Genomic DNA, 20,039 nt, shown 5'->3' on the forward strand with positions numbered 1-20,039 from the left:
TGTTTAGTGCTTCATCATGTCAGTTTAATTTTATACTGTATCAAGGGCTGCCGGTGGGGAAATAAGTAGGCCGCTAACCCTCTCTCTGTAAATCAAAATCAAACACCATCTTGGATTTAAGAGTCTTTGGTGTGTTTAACAAACTTGATCTGGATCAGAACACAGATCAACGTTTAGTGAGCAGCACGTTGTAGTTCAAAAACAACGCTCTTGTAATTGGATTCAAACCCAAAACCGCTCAGAGGAAAGGCAGCAGCGTCTCTTTGTGTTCTTGGATGATATGTATTTTATGCAGATCCAGTGTCAGCTTTACCCTCCCGGTGAACCTCTCGCTTGTTCCACATCGAAAACTACTAAGCTGCGTTGAGAGGTAATGCCCACGCTGAGAGGAGACAGCTATTTCTGTCTGCAGGGCCACATTGTTTGCTAATTCACAAAAAACACGGCACGCTGTTTTAACACAGCTAAAATAGGCTTTTTCAAGCTGTGAAGGGCCTTCTGGAGACAAACAAAACAGCCATAGAAAACTCTAAAAGTCTCTGGCTGGTGGTAATGGCTGAGCATTGTCCACAACAACGAGGCACAGGAAATTAGACAATCAAATTCTCCAATACAGGCCTGGAGGCATTATTTTGAAATACTATGATCATGAGTTAACGTACGCCCCTACACCAATCCCCCTAAGTTTCTACGACTGTCAAATGTAATTATTATTAATTTCTTTAAACAATGGTTTCCAATCAGGAGTAAACAAATGAAGGCTATAATCTTTAGTCAACAATAGCTTTTATCAGCTCTAGCTAGTTTGCGTTGGTTTATGCTAAAGCCCTTACTTTGTGACTTAATTAGAACTCGGCTATGTTACGTTGGCTTACAAATCATTGTAGTTAGCTTAAAGGTGGGGTATGTAATTTATTTCAGAAACACTTTTTGTCATATTCCATGGAATGCTCTTAACATCCCGATAGCAATTAATAAATTAAATGCTTTGAATTGATTTATTTAAAACTTTGAATTGATTTATTTAAAACAAGGGACAGTGTACATTAATCAACATATTAAAAACATGTAAAAGTACTCAAATTAGCCAAATGGCTATAGTTTTCATCGATGGTCCCTTTGCCAGATGATAGACATCCTAAAAGCAATAATGAAAACATTGTTATACCATTGTACAAATTTACAATAGATGACATCACTGAATGAATACAGATAAGAGCAAGTCATGATAATAATTAAAACATTCACAATACACACTCATACACACACATCAGTGCTGACACTGTTGGTTTTCAATGAGCCAATAAATACATAAACAAATTTGATCTTTGGAAGCCGTGGCGCTGTAAGAAGCACGACCAATAATTTTAGCCGGCCCGGCTAAAATAACTGGATGGCCTACCTGTTGTCAACCTTCCATCTCGTGCCCTCATTGGTCATGTGCGCGTACGTGTGTGTTGGAGGAGGGGCTCTGTAAGGAAGTTCATTCTAGCGCACTCAAGCTGGTTTCTCCCAAATTACCTACCCCACCTTTAAGACATGCCCCTTGCCACTCAGTAGGTTACTAGCCTTCCTAGGTCCTAGATAGCGAGCTAGTTAGCCTGGCATGCTAACGTTTGCTGCTGACGTGGAATTCATTATTTACACTTTTTCTTCTGGTGTCCTGTTTTGGTAAGGTGATTAAAAAAAGACACCACCCTCCAAATATTGTTTATATTTTATTTATAGCTATTGCTTGTGGTAAAATAAAACATTTTGAGATTACACTTTTAACAGTCATCAAGTTATTTAGAAATTACACACCCATATAAAGAAAGTGTTACTGATTTATTTCCAGTATTAAAATGTAAATGCACTGCAGTTGTTGTACTGTATAAAGCCCCCCCTCACACCCGAAGAAAGCTGCAGCTAGTTAGCGTACCCTACCTAGCGTACGCTAACTAGCTTTTAAAATCCACCACAACTAGGCTACTTAGCAGTCAAATGAACACTAGACTCATATGTCAGTCCTACCTAAAATTACAAAAACCATCTTTGAAAAACATTTATTTTGTAGGCTGCTCTGTTTTAGCTCATTCCCCATCAGCTAACATGAAGGGGGCGGGAATTATCAATTGTACTGAGCCAACTACCAGGGGAAGCTCAATATGTTTCAAGTGTAGTGCCGAGAGATATAGAGTCAGAGGCGGTGCAAGGAAGGTGCAAAATGGTACTTTTAATACAGAGCTGCAAAGGACATGTTGTCGAGTCGCAGCCCGGGTCGACAAGAGAGAGAACCAAGAGGGCACATATATAGGTAACCCATAACATGTCCGTGTGGGAACAATAACCGCAACTGTAGTTCCCAGTTTGAATTATGTCCCAGTGGTTAAATACGTGGTCACCACACAAGGCTTTACTTTGAGGGTTTTTATTCACATGTTTTCTTAAATCAATGTAGGTTGCAGGGTTATAAACATACATTTGTTCCTTCGGAGTGAATATATCTGCAGGGAAAGTATATAAGTCTTGTAGAAGCTGTAAGACTACCATCATTTCAAGATGAAAAAAGACATGATCCTCCCCTTTCTCTAACACCCTTCCTCCCTAATAGTATTCACTCAGTCCCTAATAATAGAAACACTAACATTAGCCTGTGAAGATTAACCACAAGGGCAGACTTTTTATGATAAAACATCTTAATAATGTGAAATAAATATCTTATATGTGACAGCAGAACATGTTATAAGATATTAAAGTATGACATATAAATTAGTAGAATGATAATACATGTGAGGCACTTGAGCTGCTCAATGTCCATAAACCATATCCCTGTGATATATTGAACATAAGTAGATATGTTAATGAGGCCATTCATTAAGCTAATTCACATTCATTAGCAAATAATTCTATGTCAGCATACTCTTCTCCACATAATGGCCAGTATTAATGGGAGCTCTGCATCTTAACTCATTAAGGAGTTATAGTAGTTTTGAGAAAAATCGTTTTTCTCCCCATTAATAGCTAAATTTATCCAGCGAGGTGTTTCAAAGTCTAATCGGATCATGGAATCTGCGGAGCATGTAGAGAGGATTCATTATCATATGCAATTGTTACCGCTGAGTTTGTACAAACAGACACATCATGAATAAGCAGCTTATATATGATATATGTCACAATCAGAGAGATGAATGTGGCAGAAAATCATCACTTTATTGTGATTTAGATGTTGGCGACCACCAAGCAGTCATTTTAGGTTGTATACCAGTCACTGTACTTTTTGCATGTCCATTGTACCAAACTAGATGTTGATATCCCTCCAGCACTCTGTCCGTCCTCATTGCCTGCAGCACTGAGATGCTAAAAGTCACTCAGGGGTCGGAAGACTTATTCGCATTCATGCGTCGCTTCGTTTGTTGGGAACGGGGAGTTTTAACGTACAGGGGTGCCAGCTTGGTTCACGGGAACATTTGACATTCCGGTGCCAATTAGGTCCAAAACATCCCCTCAGGACTTGCGTTCACGCACACACACACACACACACACACTTGCACATACACACTCACGACCTTCCCCGAGGCCTCCAGCTGTTTGCTGTATAATGAAGACTGTTAAAGTGGAGAAGTGGAAGTCTGTGTGCTGCGAGCTTATGGTAGAATAAAGCATTTGATTTTAACAGTGGTACAACTGCAGTTTATGCTGCAAAATGCATTTAATATGTATTTCGGATCAAGCATAAGTCAATCTCGTGCTGATGATGACTCACACACAGGCAACCCCGAATATTTGTAAACCATATTTGAGTTCTCGAATTTGCTTTTAATGAGGCGTTCTTAATTTGCTCTTCTTTGTTTTACGTTAAACTGTCTTTGGCTTTATTGTCTGGTAAATCTTTTGTAAGAGTCATCAGGCTGTGGTATTCTGACCCATCATGTAACTACACTGGATTACTTCCCATGATTTTAAACGCTCCATATTGGCTTTGTCTCAGCTAGAATGACATATTCTGAACATTTTAATGTTCAATCATTAAAAGAGTAAATGCTCAGTAACATTAAAAGGCACCAACAACACTCAGCACCAGCAGTCTTACTTGGTTGGGACCAGTAGCTTATTGTTGTTTTTGTTAGCAAATTTTACCTCGTTTCTATCAATTCTAATGGTATCATAGGTGAATGCACCAATATGTTTAACAGGCTCCAATTTATTGGGGTTCATAGAGCATGAGCATGTTACTTAAATGTGCGATTTTAGACAAAATGATACATAAACATGACTTAAATGTGACCGGAAGACCATGTCCTGCTGCCATAAATCACCAAATGGGTATTAGTTTGCTGGTTAAAGTAGTCCTTCATTTTTAAAATATAGGCTGGTTTTAAAAGGAAAAGTGGGCACGGGGCAATGTACACAGAGAAGATGTAGAATGAAAAAAATATTGTTAGATACCATACAGTAACACCCCCTTTTCTTATTGAACCTCTATTTGCAAGTTAAACATCCTCTACCCGACATATCCAAGGCTTTTTGTAACTTTTTCTATCATCAGGCAAACCTTCAGTCTTGGTTATTCCAACATCTGCACCCCTCTGCAGAGGTTTCGGAGCCACTGACCTCAACAAAGCACAACTCTTACGCTCTCATTTTAGCTCACTCGAGCTCGACCGGGTCCGACCTGCTGCACCCCACCGAGGGGCCACGTAAATATTTCAACAGAAATTTGCTCATTGCACAATGAACTATTCCCCCCCCGCCATCGCTCGAAGCCACATACATGCAGGCGCTGTTGCATGAAGTGCAGATGATCGGGTGTACACACACACGAACACACACGATCATGTAGATTTTCCTCCTACTGTATTTATACAACTGCTCTGTGAGTATAGGTACACACAAACACATATATACAGAAATGTACACACACACACACACACACACACACACACACACACACACACACACACACACACACACACACACACACACACACACACACACACACACACACTGTGATTTGATGACTTTTGATGCTAATGAGCTGTTGAGGTGTTTACCCGACACGCATGGTGGGTATCGCAACGGGGCAGCCGCCGCCAAATTTTAATGATGTTTATTTGGCACATGTCTGAGGAGTTAACAGGAGTGTGTGTGTTTGTGTGACTGGCAGATGTTTAAGATGAGGGAGGGAACGCATCAAACAGATAACTCCAGCAGATAACCGAGCTGTGTCGCGAGTCGCGACCCAGTGTTCGCCGACTGAAGGAACACAACTGGTACCTTGTATGTCTGCTGTTTGAGTTTTTAGACGGCATGTTCTAATTGTTATTCTCTTATCTCGCTGACTGTTGACGCATGCTTGCCTCTTTTGAACACACACATTTGTTAGGCCATCAGAGGGCAGGCTTCAACTCACATTAATGTTAAGATGAGTGAGCAGTGAAAAGAAAAACAACTAAGATTCATGGATGTTGTAGAAATTAAAATTCTTTATTGTTAAGAATGGAGTAGTGTTTGAATAGAAGAGGAAGCCAGGTTTTTTGGTGAATTAAAGGTGGTCAAATGGACATACTCTGTTATATCCAGTGTGTCCTTGGCATAATACGTGATCATTTATTTTGTACAGAGTTTCTGCTATTTGTTTAGCGGAGAGGAGTATCAGTATTTTTCAGTTGATGCCAACCGTATTTGAAGCAAACACATACACCTGCGATTGTGACAAAGTGCTCTATTAACATTATTGGGTTTTATGGTAAATGATCAGTCCCGGCTTCACTGCTTGCTTGTTTATTTGCTTAATTATCTGATAACTTCACGGTCCAATTGGTTTGATTTCAGCAACAGATCAAGGGTCATGGTTATCTGACGGGGGAATCTGTGTGTGTGTATTTGTAATACTGTCTGCCACCACGTGTCACCAGAAAGCCAACAGTATTACTAAATGACTCCTCAGCCCGAACAAAACATATTTTAGTTAATTGTTTAGTCTTAGCACTCTCACCAGTAAGACTAGTCTCCTACAAATTATGGTATCATACAAAAAAACTGCATTTTAATATAATTTTCTAAGGGAATATATTTGCTCCAACATTTAATTTTTTTATTTTTGTAGATTCAGTCTGAAAGGTTGTTGTTGTTGCAATGGCTTTGTTTTTACTTTATATTAAGCTTCATATTGTAGTCAGGGTTTCTTGGGGGGTTTATTTTATAGTTTTTTTGGGTAATTTAGTGTTTATTAGTCATTTTGTCTCTTTTTCTTCTCACAGGTGAATCAGTTTTCCTGCTGATTGCTCATTTGATCAAATTTAGAGACAGAACTCCCAGCTGTTTATGATTCCTTTTATTACCGCTTCACAACAAAATGCAGATATTTCCGTCCATGTATTGTAAGCAAAGTGATCAAATGGACTTTGGGATTACCTTTTTATTTGAACAAGAATCCAACCTTTATTTTTTTAAATATTTTTCAGGAAAACAAACACATTGGACTGTGAATCTTTTCAGAGCAGCACACACCTGTTCCCTCTCATTAGCTAATTCAGCATCTTCGTTTCTATTGGCTGGTTTAACTAACAAGGCCGGGTGATGCTGATCCAAGAACATGTGTGAGGGGCTCTGTTTCTACACAGACAGAAACAAAGGGCTGCGGAGCTGATGATTATCGTCCAGCTTATTTCCTAAGATCTTCCTTTCTGAGTTTGTTTTTTCTTTTAAGATGATGAAAGCAAAAACCTTCAAACAATCTAACGTCTAGATTTGTTTAGATTTTGTTTGAAGATGAATGGTGAATTTGCTTGTTTAAACAAGTACATTATATATTCTTACACTGTTTGGAAGAGCATTTGTTTGTGAAAATTCAGACAATTTACACACCTAAATCCCAAAACTAGAAGAAAGAAGAACATCTCACTCCCCCTAATTGAGTCCTTTGACTATATTCAGTGTTCGGATTGGCCAGAGGCAAAATCTACTCTCTGCAAAGCATTTGTTGAAACTGATGGAAAATAAAGTGAAATATTTTAGGGGTGCTAAAAAGACGACACAAATCCTGAATATTATTATACCCCTTTCCATTAGGAGACAATACCTGATGGCTTCAGCTGCAATGGGGAAGAAACTACTAGAGGAAGGACAGAAAGGCAAAGAAAAATACCTTAAAAAGCACTAGTTAAAAAAATAAACCCAGTCCTCTTAAAGATGATAAATGTGATTTTTGAGTACCACATTAAAGTTATCTGTCGATGCTATTTGGATTGAAGGGCCCGGTGCATCTCAAAGTTTCCACCCCGAAGTGTCCATTTTATTTCTCTCTCTCAGTAATCCAACCAGAGGCTCCTCCTCACACCCTGCCTCACTTGATCATTCTCCCTCTTCCGTCCTGACACTCAAAGTTATTTCCCAAGCTTTTTGCTGTCTTGATTTTTAATTACACAAAGTCCTTTTGAGTGGAAGGGCTGTGCTGCATCACAGAGCTGCTGGTAATCATAATGTTCTTAGTCATTCATGTCACATCCAAAAGGAAGGAAGGTGGATGTAATTGAGTCTATAGCAGATACACGGCTCCTTTGCTGAGGCCAGAGGGTAATGAGCGGGTGTGTGTGTGTGTGTGGGATCAGTCCGTCTATCCCTGTGTGTGTGTGTGTGTGTGTTTACCTGTCCATCAATGTGATGGACAGGACATACACATGCTGTGTATAAGAAGTTCTGTGAATCAAATGTATTTTTTCATAGCTTGGAAAATCTGAGTAGTGTAGCATGTTTTGAGCTCTAGTAAAGATAAAAAAGTTTGTTTTTATATTCCATTCACTTTTTAAATAAGTCAGTATATTAACACGAACAGGCCTATCTCTTCCACTAGGCATATACTGAGCCTCAGGCATAAGAGCAATCTCCAATAAGTCTTAAATTATAAATGGTATTTATTTTCCAAAAGTTGTAATATCATATAGGTGCTTTAATCACAGGTTCATACAGAATGCTGTTCATGCTGCGCATTGCTAACGTTCAATATCGTAACACTAGCAGCTCTAAGCAACTATGCTACAGTTTACTGGCAGTTGAAATTGCCAGGAATAAATGTTGACTGCACTGTTTCTGAAAAACTATGAAAATATTGAATCTTACATTTTGCAGTTTACGTAGTATGTAGTTATTCTCAAAAGTTACGCGTTATATTACGACAACACTTTAAGTGGACCTATTGGGCTATTTTTAGGCAACAGCATAGGTCTCAGATATATAAAAATATATAAAAAACATGTCTATGAAGTGTTTTGCTCAAAATACCAGACAGATCACCCATTCTAGCCATGCCTCATATCCCTCTATTTCACTTCCTGTTTCAAAAGTGCTGATATGGGGTATAAAGCTTTAAAAAATAAAAAAATAAAAATTCTATTTCACATTCCTGCCCTCCCCCAATAAACAAGTTTTGTATTATATATAAAAAATAAATAAATAAATACAGCTATATACCGTGAGCTGATTATCGAGCCTTCATTGTAACAGTCGCGGGTGTACTGTGTATGTGCGTATTTGTTCTGGCGCCGGGTCTGCACAAGGTGAGTTCCTTTTTATTTCCTGCTTTTTCACACACATGCCCTATCCAGTACGGGTTAGCTCTGAGTGTTAGCGATGCTAATGTAAACATGCACCGACCATATTACGTCCAAAACAGTCGGGCATTGTTTCTGATAGCAACGTTTCTGATAGGGCCGTGGGTGTAAAGCCAGCCTACATTTCCAATATTACGTCATATCGGACGCACATCTGGATCAGCTCCGTTGTAGCCCCGTTTTTAGAGATTTGGGCACGGAGGAAAAAAAGAGTGTTTTATTTTTCAGACGCTGCGTGAGTTCCCTGACACACCGGGGACACATATTTATGAAAAGTGCATTTTGCATGATGGGTCCCCTTTAAGTCCTTTTGGTGGGATCATAATTTACAAAATGAATATCATGCTTTATTTGAGAAGACTTGAAACGAGGGATTTAGACCATAAACTCATTAGGAACATGTTTACTATGGTAAAAGACCAAGCGAGACATAGGGTCATTTTCTCATAGACTTCTACACATTCATACTTCTTTTTTGGAACCAATGTAGTTGCCCCCTGCTGGCCATAAGAAACAATGCAGGTTAAAGCAACATTTCAGACCCAAAGCTACCTCCACTTCTTCTATACAGTCTACGGTTTCAACTGAGATCATATGCAAGGTAAACAAAGAGAAACTGAGTCCTTGCTCTACTTTCAGAAGTATTCTTTTCCTGCCAAAAGTCGCAGAATGACTGCTCACACAAGACTTAACCGTATTGCGTTTTACACCACCTGTGTTCAATCAAGCCTTTCAACAAGAGATACTTTCAGTATTCATCATTGTACTAACAAAACTACACTCCAGTTTTGCGCTTATGAAAGATTTCTATAATAACATATTGAATTCTAAATTGAGTTAAGCGAAAGTGAGTTTCCATGGACATGCTTCCTCTGAGTTAGATAATTACATGGCATATCACAAGGACATGTCAGAGATGTTGATGTCTGTGCATGTCTTTGCAAGTGATGTGCTAATGAACAGGCCTGAATGTGTTTCAGTCAGTTCACCCTGCACTCTGTCTGCAGCCTGACTCTAATTACTAACAAGTCATTTTGGATAAGACTCAATTATCTTTCACAATAAACAACTCTTCTAGTCTTACTTTCGACCTCAAAGGAAGGCTGAACTGAACCAAATTACCTGGGAATGAGAACTGGCCTAAATTATATATACCTTACCGCTCATTCTTTCCGTCCATATTTCACCTGATCCCTTCATTGTGAAGCACTTTGTATCTTTCATTTAAAAAGTGCCTATAATGTCTCAAATGATGGTGGTAATGATTTATTGGCGTTAGAACCGCTACACCCAGCACCTTTTTAAGCCGGTGTTTTTGCTCTTTTGTGTCTCTTTCACAGCCTGAGTCAGGAGTAGATTGCCCACTGTGGTCAGCTGTTTTCACATCTCCCAGCAGCGCTGTAATACACACTGGACTGATGCTGGTGATAAATGATCTAATCCAGAGAAGACCAACATTTCACTCCTCCCTCTGGGCTGCAGATGAGACAATCCACTCCTCATAATTATGTCTGTGTTGTGATTTAGTGAAGAGCTGCCTGCTCACTTAGAACTGCTTACCTTTATCATTATGGCTTCATTAGATGGTCAGCATTTGTCTGATCCAGTGTAAACCGGCATATTAGGAAGACTTTGTCAGCGTTTGAGTTTAAAACAATTTGTCTTTATGTTTCACTGCTTTAGCATCTGGTTTTCTTTGGCCTCCTTTATCCACATTTAACCCAGATGAGTGTACAGAGCTATTGCCGGACTGTACATTTATGTATAAACAATTCTAGTATTCTAGGTTTATTTTCATTTACTTACATTTTTAACTTCTTTTTAATTCAAAAGTCAATACAGAAATGTTGAAAGCTGCCTTTTATCTTAGCCCTTTTCACCACTTGGTGGCAGTCTTAGAACACAGCAGGTCCGGTTCAGTTAAAGACTTCCATATGTTTCCAAAAGTGCATGGATGTACAATATGTGTGAATGTACACTTCTTACAATTGGTTGTTGCAGGAATCTAGGAAACAAGTCAAATGGGTAAAAATGGAGTAAAAGGATTAGGCCTCTCTTTGCATGCTGCAGCTCCTAGTTTTATTCTTATTGTCTTATAAAAAGAACTCCAGATCTTGAAGTGATTCAAAATGAACTTGAACCCAAATATTAACCTGACTTTGTCAAACTATTATTCAAGTCTTTCCACTGTCAAGCAAGTTTTAGGTGAGTGTTCTTTTTGATTCTCCAAAGCTTAAAGTGTCACTTGGCAGATGAGCACTTAAAATTATGAAATTAAATGTGAAGGTAAACTCTAAAAAAGGCCAAAACATTTAAAAAAGTATAAAAGATGAAGGCACTGTTAATGCATCAAAACTATCCAAATGACATGGTTGTCTCACATTTTTCTCTCAAGTGAGACAAGTAGGGGATTAGGGAGTCACAGGAAAAACAATTCTGTAACACTCTCCTCTTAATGGGAGTTTTCTTGAGCGGACTTGACCATCAGTATTTCTCCTTCTCCGCCTCAAACACCAGGCCGCCATATTCCGGTCAGTCTGGCTTCCTACCAGGTTACCATAGCGACATGACATGGAGGTATAGGAGCGAGCGAAGCAGCAAGTGTTGAAGATGAAGATGAAAGGAGGTAGAAGGCTGTAATCAGATTGTCTCCTTCGGTCACGCCTTGGATCCATCTTCTCTCCTCCCCCGGCCCACTCCCCGCACACCCGAACCCACCACCACATAAATCACAATCGGCCACAAGTCACCTCTCATTGCTGCACCCAACCGCAGATCTCACAGGGGGTGGGGAGAAGAGAAGAGAGAGAGAGAAGTTTCCTTCACTCTTGGCCGGACTCAGGCTTGTCGGGTTGGGGGAATGTTTAGTGACCCGAGCCCTCGCTCCGCCCCATTTCCACAGTCAACTTCCAGAAGCTCCATGGCTTCTTTACTGATACAGTTTCTTACAGCGTGGTCAAATGAAGATGGATCAGAGGTTAACGGAGTAATGATTCTGTTTTACAGGCAGCTCGCTGGCAGAAAATCCTGCAGCTGAGGGACGGCTGTTTCTCTCTACTCTGCCAACTTATTTGATATCCCTCATTTCTGAACCAGAAGTTTGAAGTTTCATTGACATCAATCGGCCACCCACCATTTTCCTTCTTTCCCCCTTCATTTTTTGTCGTTGTCACTGATCCCGCAGGCTATAAAACCATAGAAAACTCAAATCAAAGTTTCAGTGATCGACGCAGAACCACCGAAGAGCTTCATAATTAGAAAGCGGCTCATAATTACAGCGTGGTCACAGGCTGTTAGCTCGCTCGCTCAGCTGCCCTGCGTGGGATGGCGGCTTCCTGCGATGTGTTTGTATGTGTGAGTGTGTTTGTGTCAGCTTCCCTCAGAGAGGTCAGGTTGAAGTTTAGAGGGAGAGCAGATGCGCTACTCCATACTGCCCATACACCAGCTGGGTGCTCTGTCAAAATACCATCGCTGCAGTCACAAACAAGGAAGCGAGAACATGTGAACTTCATTGCAGAAAAACAGTGCTGATTATACTTTGTATTTCTCAGTTTGGATATATGAGAAGACCTTGGCCTTTAGCCACGCAGAAACCGTGATAGGATTTTGCAATGTTAACTAAAGGCCATCTTAATGTTTGTAGTTGTTACCGGGTAACATTGTTTCATTATCTTTATAAATGTTTTGCGTGGGAGTTTCTTCTCACATTCTTCTGGGACTCAAGGGAGACAATTAGCGCTACTAAACTAATCACGAAAATTGATTTATTTAAATAATCTAATACTGACCTTCATTAATAAACAACAACAACATCAAATGTTATGTTAAACTGTGTTAGAACTGTGGGCTGTAGCTTCTTATTAGAGATATACATTCGTATCAATATTCAAAGCTAAATCTTGGCAACAAAAGCAATGCGAGTATACACTGAATTTCGATTAAATAACCATTTAAAAGTCATCTGAAAGTAGCAGTAGACATTTATTATCCCTTAAACATGTTACAGTACGAGCACTGCATCAACAAATAAAGTGGGACCCTCGTAATTATTCAACTAATTTCATCAGATTATCCTTGTCATTAAGCAAGCAACTGAGCTAGACTCCTGTTTGGCCTTTTCAAAAGCTGGGAAAAATGTGTGTGTTGCCGCGATGCGAGGTGTTTACTCGGGTCACTTGCCAGACGAGGCCCCCTCTCCGTTTCCACGGCTTAACCCAGATACGCCAATTTCTGTGTGTGCCATTTGGCCTCCATCGACTCCCATGATACCAGAGTATGTTGGTGACAATGAGCACAGGAGTGGAAAGTGGACATCTGGTGCACCTGTCCAACACCGCACACACTCTACAGCTGCCTTTTTCAGAGTGTACGTTCAGGTTGTGTGATGATTTGGCGGTCATGCGTTGTGACGCTCAGGATCACTGAGACCCGGGTACTGGCCCACCTACCAACTGGCTGACCATATGGATGGAGACTACATCCTGCACTCTCCTCTGCACTCCTTCTCCCTTCGCCCCCTCCCTCACCCCTTCTTTCCTCTCCTCTACCCACGCCCCCCCACCTGCCCAAGTATCCCTCCAGGCCATAGCACTCCTGCTGACTTGCTCATTCTTTTTAATGAATCATTGGGTTCACCTGCACCGGAGTGGAAATTCCACCCTCGTCATCCCCCATGTGTCACACTGGGTTTTATTTCGTGCTCCTGCTGGAGATTCGTAGGGACAGGCAGGCGCATGATGCATGGAAACTATAAGATAAGATGAGATTTTAATCATCCCCTTGCTGAAAAAGTGGCTGTTGCATTAACACATAGTAATAGGGGGAAAACAGAGTTCATAACATTTCTTAAAACTGTCATGTGCTATGAAAAAGGCTGCTTTTAAATTAGCTTCTCTAACAAATTGTATTTTACATTGATGTTTTCTATCAGCTCTCTTTTTGAAAAAACTTGTTTGTCGAACTTACTATCCATTATTAGTTTAACAAAGTGAAACAACAATTGATCTGGTAGCATTTAAGATGCTATGCTAACGTTATGAAACGTTCCTGCTGCGTTGGGGGTGGTTTGCGTAATTTAAACATATTTTTCTCATATAGCCTATAATATCCACCCCAGACCAGTCTTGATTTCCCCTCATTGGACAGGGGTAAGTGGTGTTCAATAAAAATAAATACTCTTTAAAGTTTATTCACAAACTAGCCGCTAACTTTGTTTGGTTAGGGATGTGCGAGTAGCATGCAGTGTGTTGAGTACTTTTATTAGAGATTTGTCTGTTGTCTGTGTTATTTTTAGAATGTGTCTCAGGATGGATCCCTTGTCTTTTTGATCTGCAAACTATATCTACCTACGGGTACAAATAAATTGAACATTTCTGCTCGCAGCAACAACGATAAGCTGGAAGACTCTAAAACGCCCTTATGAGCTTATAGGCTACATGAAGAATCTGGGCAAGGTTACACAAAGATGTGACCAACTTTGAATACACAGATATTGATCAGAGCAGCTTAATTGAGTGAATTTCACATTAAAAAAGGATATTAAATATCCTCTTTGCATACTAATTTGATTGTTAGCATCCATTACTTCACTAAACACAGGGTAAAACCTCATCTCATTGAGCTTCCTTAGGACCCTGGTTTGTTTCTAAACACAAGGCAATTTGCACATAAATGAACGAACTACAAAAACATCTCCAAGTGTTTTTCTATATTGGATAGAAAAATCTAACCTTATGAATAATCGCACCTTTTTCTACACGGCCATCTGCCTGTACCAAAACTCCCCTGGCATTGTAGCTGTAGATCCACAACACCTCTCCCTGTGATTCCTTTGCCCTCCTTATGACAAAAGTAACAATTAGTGTGATTCCCATAGCAGTGCTGGCTTCATACTTTACCATCACCCTCAGCCTATTCCCTGGCCACACACTGGCAGCTTTGGCACAATGCTATTATCCAGGCCAGCCCATAGGAAATAGACTGAGAAGTGAGCTTATTGATTGTCTCTGTGTGAGAGGTGGTTGATTTTCTCTCTCACCTGTATCACCTCTCTCTCTACCTCTTTTCATGTCTGTTGCTCTCTCTCCCCCGTTGCATTACAACCCAAGGCTGTATCTGGGGGAAGAAAAGTGAACCACACAATCTTACAGAAACACCATACTTTGTGTTCATCTTTTCATTTTCCTGACTGTGTTTCTGCCGGCCCTCGACGCCAAATGTCAAAGCACGGACACTTACACAAAACCATGGAAATTCATGAGCACTCAAGTGCATCTTTTCTAGCGTGTTGGACATGGAGTGAAACTTCAGATTCAAATGATGAGATCAAACGGGCACTATAAATCTCGTTATCATTATTCCCCCTTATTGAATGTTTGTGCATAGGAAGAGAGAGAACTAAAATCGAAGCCTGAGGCCTCTCCAACACTTCCCCGTGTAGTACTCCCCCTATACCTTTTCAACGTGGGGAGAAGCTTTTTGGCATGGACAGTCAATATATTATCTGCCCTTTCACACCTAGTTCTGTTCCAGTGGCCACTAACACACCACTGTTTGATTTACAAGAGGCCATTTAATATTCATGCATGCCTGGGAGACATCAGCCCAACTCTCCGGAGACAGCTGGAGAGTTATTGGCTGTGTGTGCTCTGCGAGGTTTGTGTCTATTTGCGATCGAAAGGAGAAGCTGAGACTTGTTTCATCTCACTCTGGAAAGGGCCACCTTTCGCATCTCAATTATCTCACTTTCTCATTGTCTTTCATTGTTTGCCTTCATCTTCAGGCTCCTTCTCTTTTACCCCCCTCCGCCTCCCAAGTCTTGAAGCCTCTCTGAGTTGCAAATACAGACGGGGTCCTTCCACATCTCCTGCAGGCGTCGTGCCATATGCCCTGACTTTAATAACCCCGGCCGCTCCTTCTGGGAACGCGGAGGAAGAGATTAGAAACCGAAGAACATCCAATATTTCTGAATGTCATCAGCACTAAATAGCCACGTCCTTTAAGCGCCCCGAAAGGAATGTATGTCAACCTCAGCTCCTGCTGCTGTGAATGCATGATGTGAAGGGGGGAGTGTGCTCGAAGGGGAGAAATTACATCCCCCCATTTGTGTGTTTCTTTTTCTGCGTCTTGACTTATCAGCATGTTGGTGTGTGAAACAACCTCCTTCATATGTATGTGTCCCGAAGGTGAAGTGTATACCAGATTGGCTGGTGGTTTGCCGCCAGATTCTTCGCCTCTTGTTTGCACTGGCATCAGGCGTAACCTTTTCCGTAACGGATCCTTATCCACCCACACATATGCACACACACACACACACACACACACACACACACACACACACACACACACACACACACACACACACGGGACTTGGAGGAGAAGCCAACTGTCAGCAACAAGAAATCATCAGCACCATCATCTGCACTCTCCCCTGGCCCCGTGTGTGTGTGTGTATATATATATATACACGTCTAGATCTTGGTGTGTGTGAGTGTAAATGCTGTCTAGCAGCATAGAGGGGCTGAGGTGAGTGATTGCCTTGTTTCTGTGGGCGGCAAGCTGTGGTTGTTTGCTCTCACTGTAAATTTAGAAGAATTCTTAATGGAACTGTCAGATCTCAAAATGTTGCGCCCCATTTTATTTCTTTCCAATGATAAAAGAGATGCCTCAGTCGTCGGCACACAACGTTATTCTTGTTGTCACGAGAGGAAAGACTTGTTGGGACACGTACAGCAGTGTCATTAAAATAATGTGTGGAAAAGAAGCAATCACTTCAAAATGGAAGCACGTCGTGATGAAGCTGATTTTAAACTGTAGCAGTAAGACTATTAGCGGTTGATGCATCACAGAAATCAATGCTTTGCCTGCAATTCTCATACATTGCATATTTCATCAGCAGCCTGTCATGTTCTCGATCTGGCAGTTTGAGTGAGTGCAAAGGAAACGCACTTATAAAAAGAATGAGTTAAGGATAACCTTGTGCTTCTCACCACTGTGATCATTTTCTCACTACACAACATAGATGTTATCAGTCTCCCTCTTTCCCTGCTCTCTATCTGATCAACTCTTTGTTTTGTCACAAGTCCTGATAATCCTATTTTCTGCCCAGGCAGCAAGGAATCGAAACTTTTTCCCCCCACAAATGAGTGTAACAAAGAAGACAAGCTGCGTAAAGAAACATTTCTGATTGAATAAACCAGAGCTATAGTTGTGCCTTGGATATAATCCTGATAGCATCACTTGTATTGCACATGATCAGGCGAGTGCATTATCTTCCCATCAGTAATCCTGTTGGTATCACAAAGTAGATGAACAAATATTAAAGCAAAGATTGGTAGCTTTGAATGCAAGACTACATACCAAACTCACTTTGTTCTATTAGCTTTGAAAGGCTATCGTCGCTAACGAAGGGTTGGCAGTGCAGATGGATTTGTGTCCTTTTTAAAATCTTTATTCAGTTTACCTCATGTTGTTTTCACTATCAACAATCTCAAATGGCATCTACACACAGTATATATGTAGCCCTTAAAAACCAAGAAAAAATCAACTATTGTAGAAATAATCCATACAAGTTTATTTAAATTAGAATTGGTGGGCGAATCCTTGCTGTGCTACCAGATACAATCCATATTTTAAGAAAATAATACATTGGCATTGCGATGATGTTGCCTGAGAGTGTGAAGGTCACAGCACATAATTGTCTTAAATCCATCCATTGACCCCCCAGGCCTTGTATGGAAGCATCTGCATTCACAATTTCTCCTCTCATATATTACATTTTTGCTTTTAATTTGAAGCCCATCAGTATGTAGCAACCGAAGCTGCAGGGTATAATATCCCACTTAAGTCGCTCTGGGTGAGTCAGCTGAATTACCAAACAGGTGGCTGCAGTTTTTTTTGTCTCTCCCAGGTTTGTAAATAAGCTCATGTGCGCCAAAGACGATACTTCTGAGCAGAGGGATGATGAAGGAAGGAAGGAAGGAAGGACCGGAGACATGACAGGCGATAAAAACAGGGCAGCAGATTAGATTTTGATAGTCTGCGTGGAGCACGAAGGCGACAGCCAAAGATGGATATTTGATTGGCTAATGCAACGAGGCGGGTAGCAACAGAGGGCATCCCGTTCTGGCCCTGCTCTCTTTCTCTCTGCCTGGCGTTTTCTCTCAGCCTTGACGGAACAAGACCACCCATTGGGGACGTCTCTGATCAATGCAGTCATTATCCTTGCTACACACACACACACACACACACACACACACACACACACACACACACACACACACACACACACACACACACACACACACACACACACACACACACACACACACACGTAGGGGACAAATGAGGGAGAGATGTGCTATGACTAGGTCAGAGCGGCAGCAAATGTAAATGTGTCTGGTGAAATATGTTGGAGAACGTCACACCATTAGCCAGGCTGCAGAGCGAGCACACTGTCTGGCCTCAGGTACAATAACAAGAGATTTAGGTTTGTGCCTGGTTTTCTCTCAATACTTCCCCATGTTACTATATCTTCTCCCTCTGCTGATTCAAAGCTGAGAAGCACTTCCTGTTTGCACCTGTACACAGGCATTGACGTGTTTTGTGTTTTCCACGTTCACCATATGTGATTTCAATCTGTATTTGCGTGTGTCCTCCAATCTGTTTGCATATGGAGGGTGTGGAGGCTCGGTCCCAGAGGAGCAGCAGCATTCTGAGAGGGACAGTGTAATGATTCCTGTCTGTTAGCTCTGCACCACCTGTACGCGCCCGTGTTTGCAGACCAGACATTTCTGTTTGCTGTTTCTTAATGGCTTCCCCCCCAGCGGCGATAATCCATGTCTTTCTTGTGTGTCGCACAACAAAGACAGGAAAAAAAAAAATTAAAGATGTTTTTGAAGTGGAAGAGGAAACAAATGCAAGAAGATGAAGAAAGGGGGGTGGAGGTGCGGGAAAGCGCCTGATGGGGGCACTGGAGGACCTGCTATGACTTCCCAGAGAGCTCAGCTGAAGGCAGGGGGGGACTCGGGGACATGGTTCTTTCTCGCATTCTTAAAATATCTGTTTGTGAGAGCACTATGGAATGAGTGTGACATGCAGATTCAGATTTGTTTCCTTAGAACCTGCATGGCAGCAGTTTATGCTGTCAGTCTTATGAACACCTATTGAGGAACACTCGGGTGGAGTGAGGGGTCTAAATGCAGCCCAGAGAGCTATAGCCCGTTGATGGCTGCTTTGAAATGCACAATTTTGCTGTCAGAAGCAATGACCACTTGTATGAATAAGATATAGTCAAGCTAGCTCTTTTAATGCTTGTGGGATTTGTTAGCCACTGTGTAGGTTTTATCATGTCTGCAACCTACAGTAAGCAAAGGATATGTTTACCAGGCAAAGTGTACATACTGTATAAGAAACATATTGCATAAACAGAAGTTGTTTTACTTCAAGAAACAAGCAGAGATCAGCCGAGGATAATTATGTTCTTGTGTGTTTCTATCACAACTTTATAACCTTTTCTTAGCCGGATGGATGGTTGGAGTGACCATCATTGTGACAGGTCACCCTTGAAGCCAATATACTGCCGTTAGGGGATGAAGCCTCTGCGAAATTGCAACTGTAGCTCTAGGAACACAGCTGGAGACACATCACCCTGTCATTCCTCCAACGGGGCTGAGGAGTTAAGTTGTCAGTGCGCCTCTAACAAAGCGCTTGTTGAATGGTCAAAATAAAAAGCAGGATTTGAAAGTCTCTTTCAAGCTCTATGTTTTTTCGGCCTTCACACTGCACTTTTCTTGCGTACAATCAAGTGCAACAGCATGAGCGCATTTGAAGGAGTAACTGTCTCAAAGTGGGCCACTTTATCCCCATCGTAATGACAGCTTTCAGAGCGTTTTAGCCTTACCTTTGAGTGTAGTCTTCATCCAGCTATAAACACTTTTGCCAGGTTTTGACATGTTAGAAGCTACAACACCATTTCAGCCTCTATTCAAGAAACATGACTTTCTCAAGAAACGTACACGACTTTGAGCTGTGTCAACTTTTAACAGAGGAGTGCCAGAATATAAAATAATGACCTGGTAAGAAGGAATCTGGTCTGCCACTGCATCACTTTTACTGTCGACACTTTCTTTGGCAAATATTGCCTTCATTCGACTGTAGTCCACATTTCTTTTCCCGCCCTCCCATTTCTTTTGGCACTGGACATCTCCATCTCAGTTGCTACCTTAAAGTGCCCTAAGAGGTTATTCCCTTGAATCCTAAATACAATAAATGGAGACGAACCATTGAAGGACTGAAGATAATGCACTATCATTTGAATACAAGCAACATAATTGTCAGCCAGGAAGTACAAGGTTGCCACTAAGGAAGTAAGGCAACATTGTTTAAAGAAAAACAAAGTGTTCGTAGGAAGGAGGTTGGGGTAAAACTCAACGTTGACAAAACCTAACT

The sequence above is a fragment of the Notothenia coriiceps genome, unplaced genomic scaffold, assembly GCF_000735185.1.
Source record: "Notothenia coriiceps isolate Sejong01 unplaced genomic scaffold, NC01 NC01_scaffold00030217, whole genome shotgun sequence".
NCBI lineage: Eukaryota > Metazoa > Chordata > Actinopteri > Perciformes > Nototheniidae > Notothenia > Notothenia coriiceps.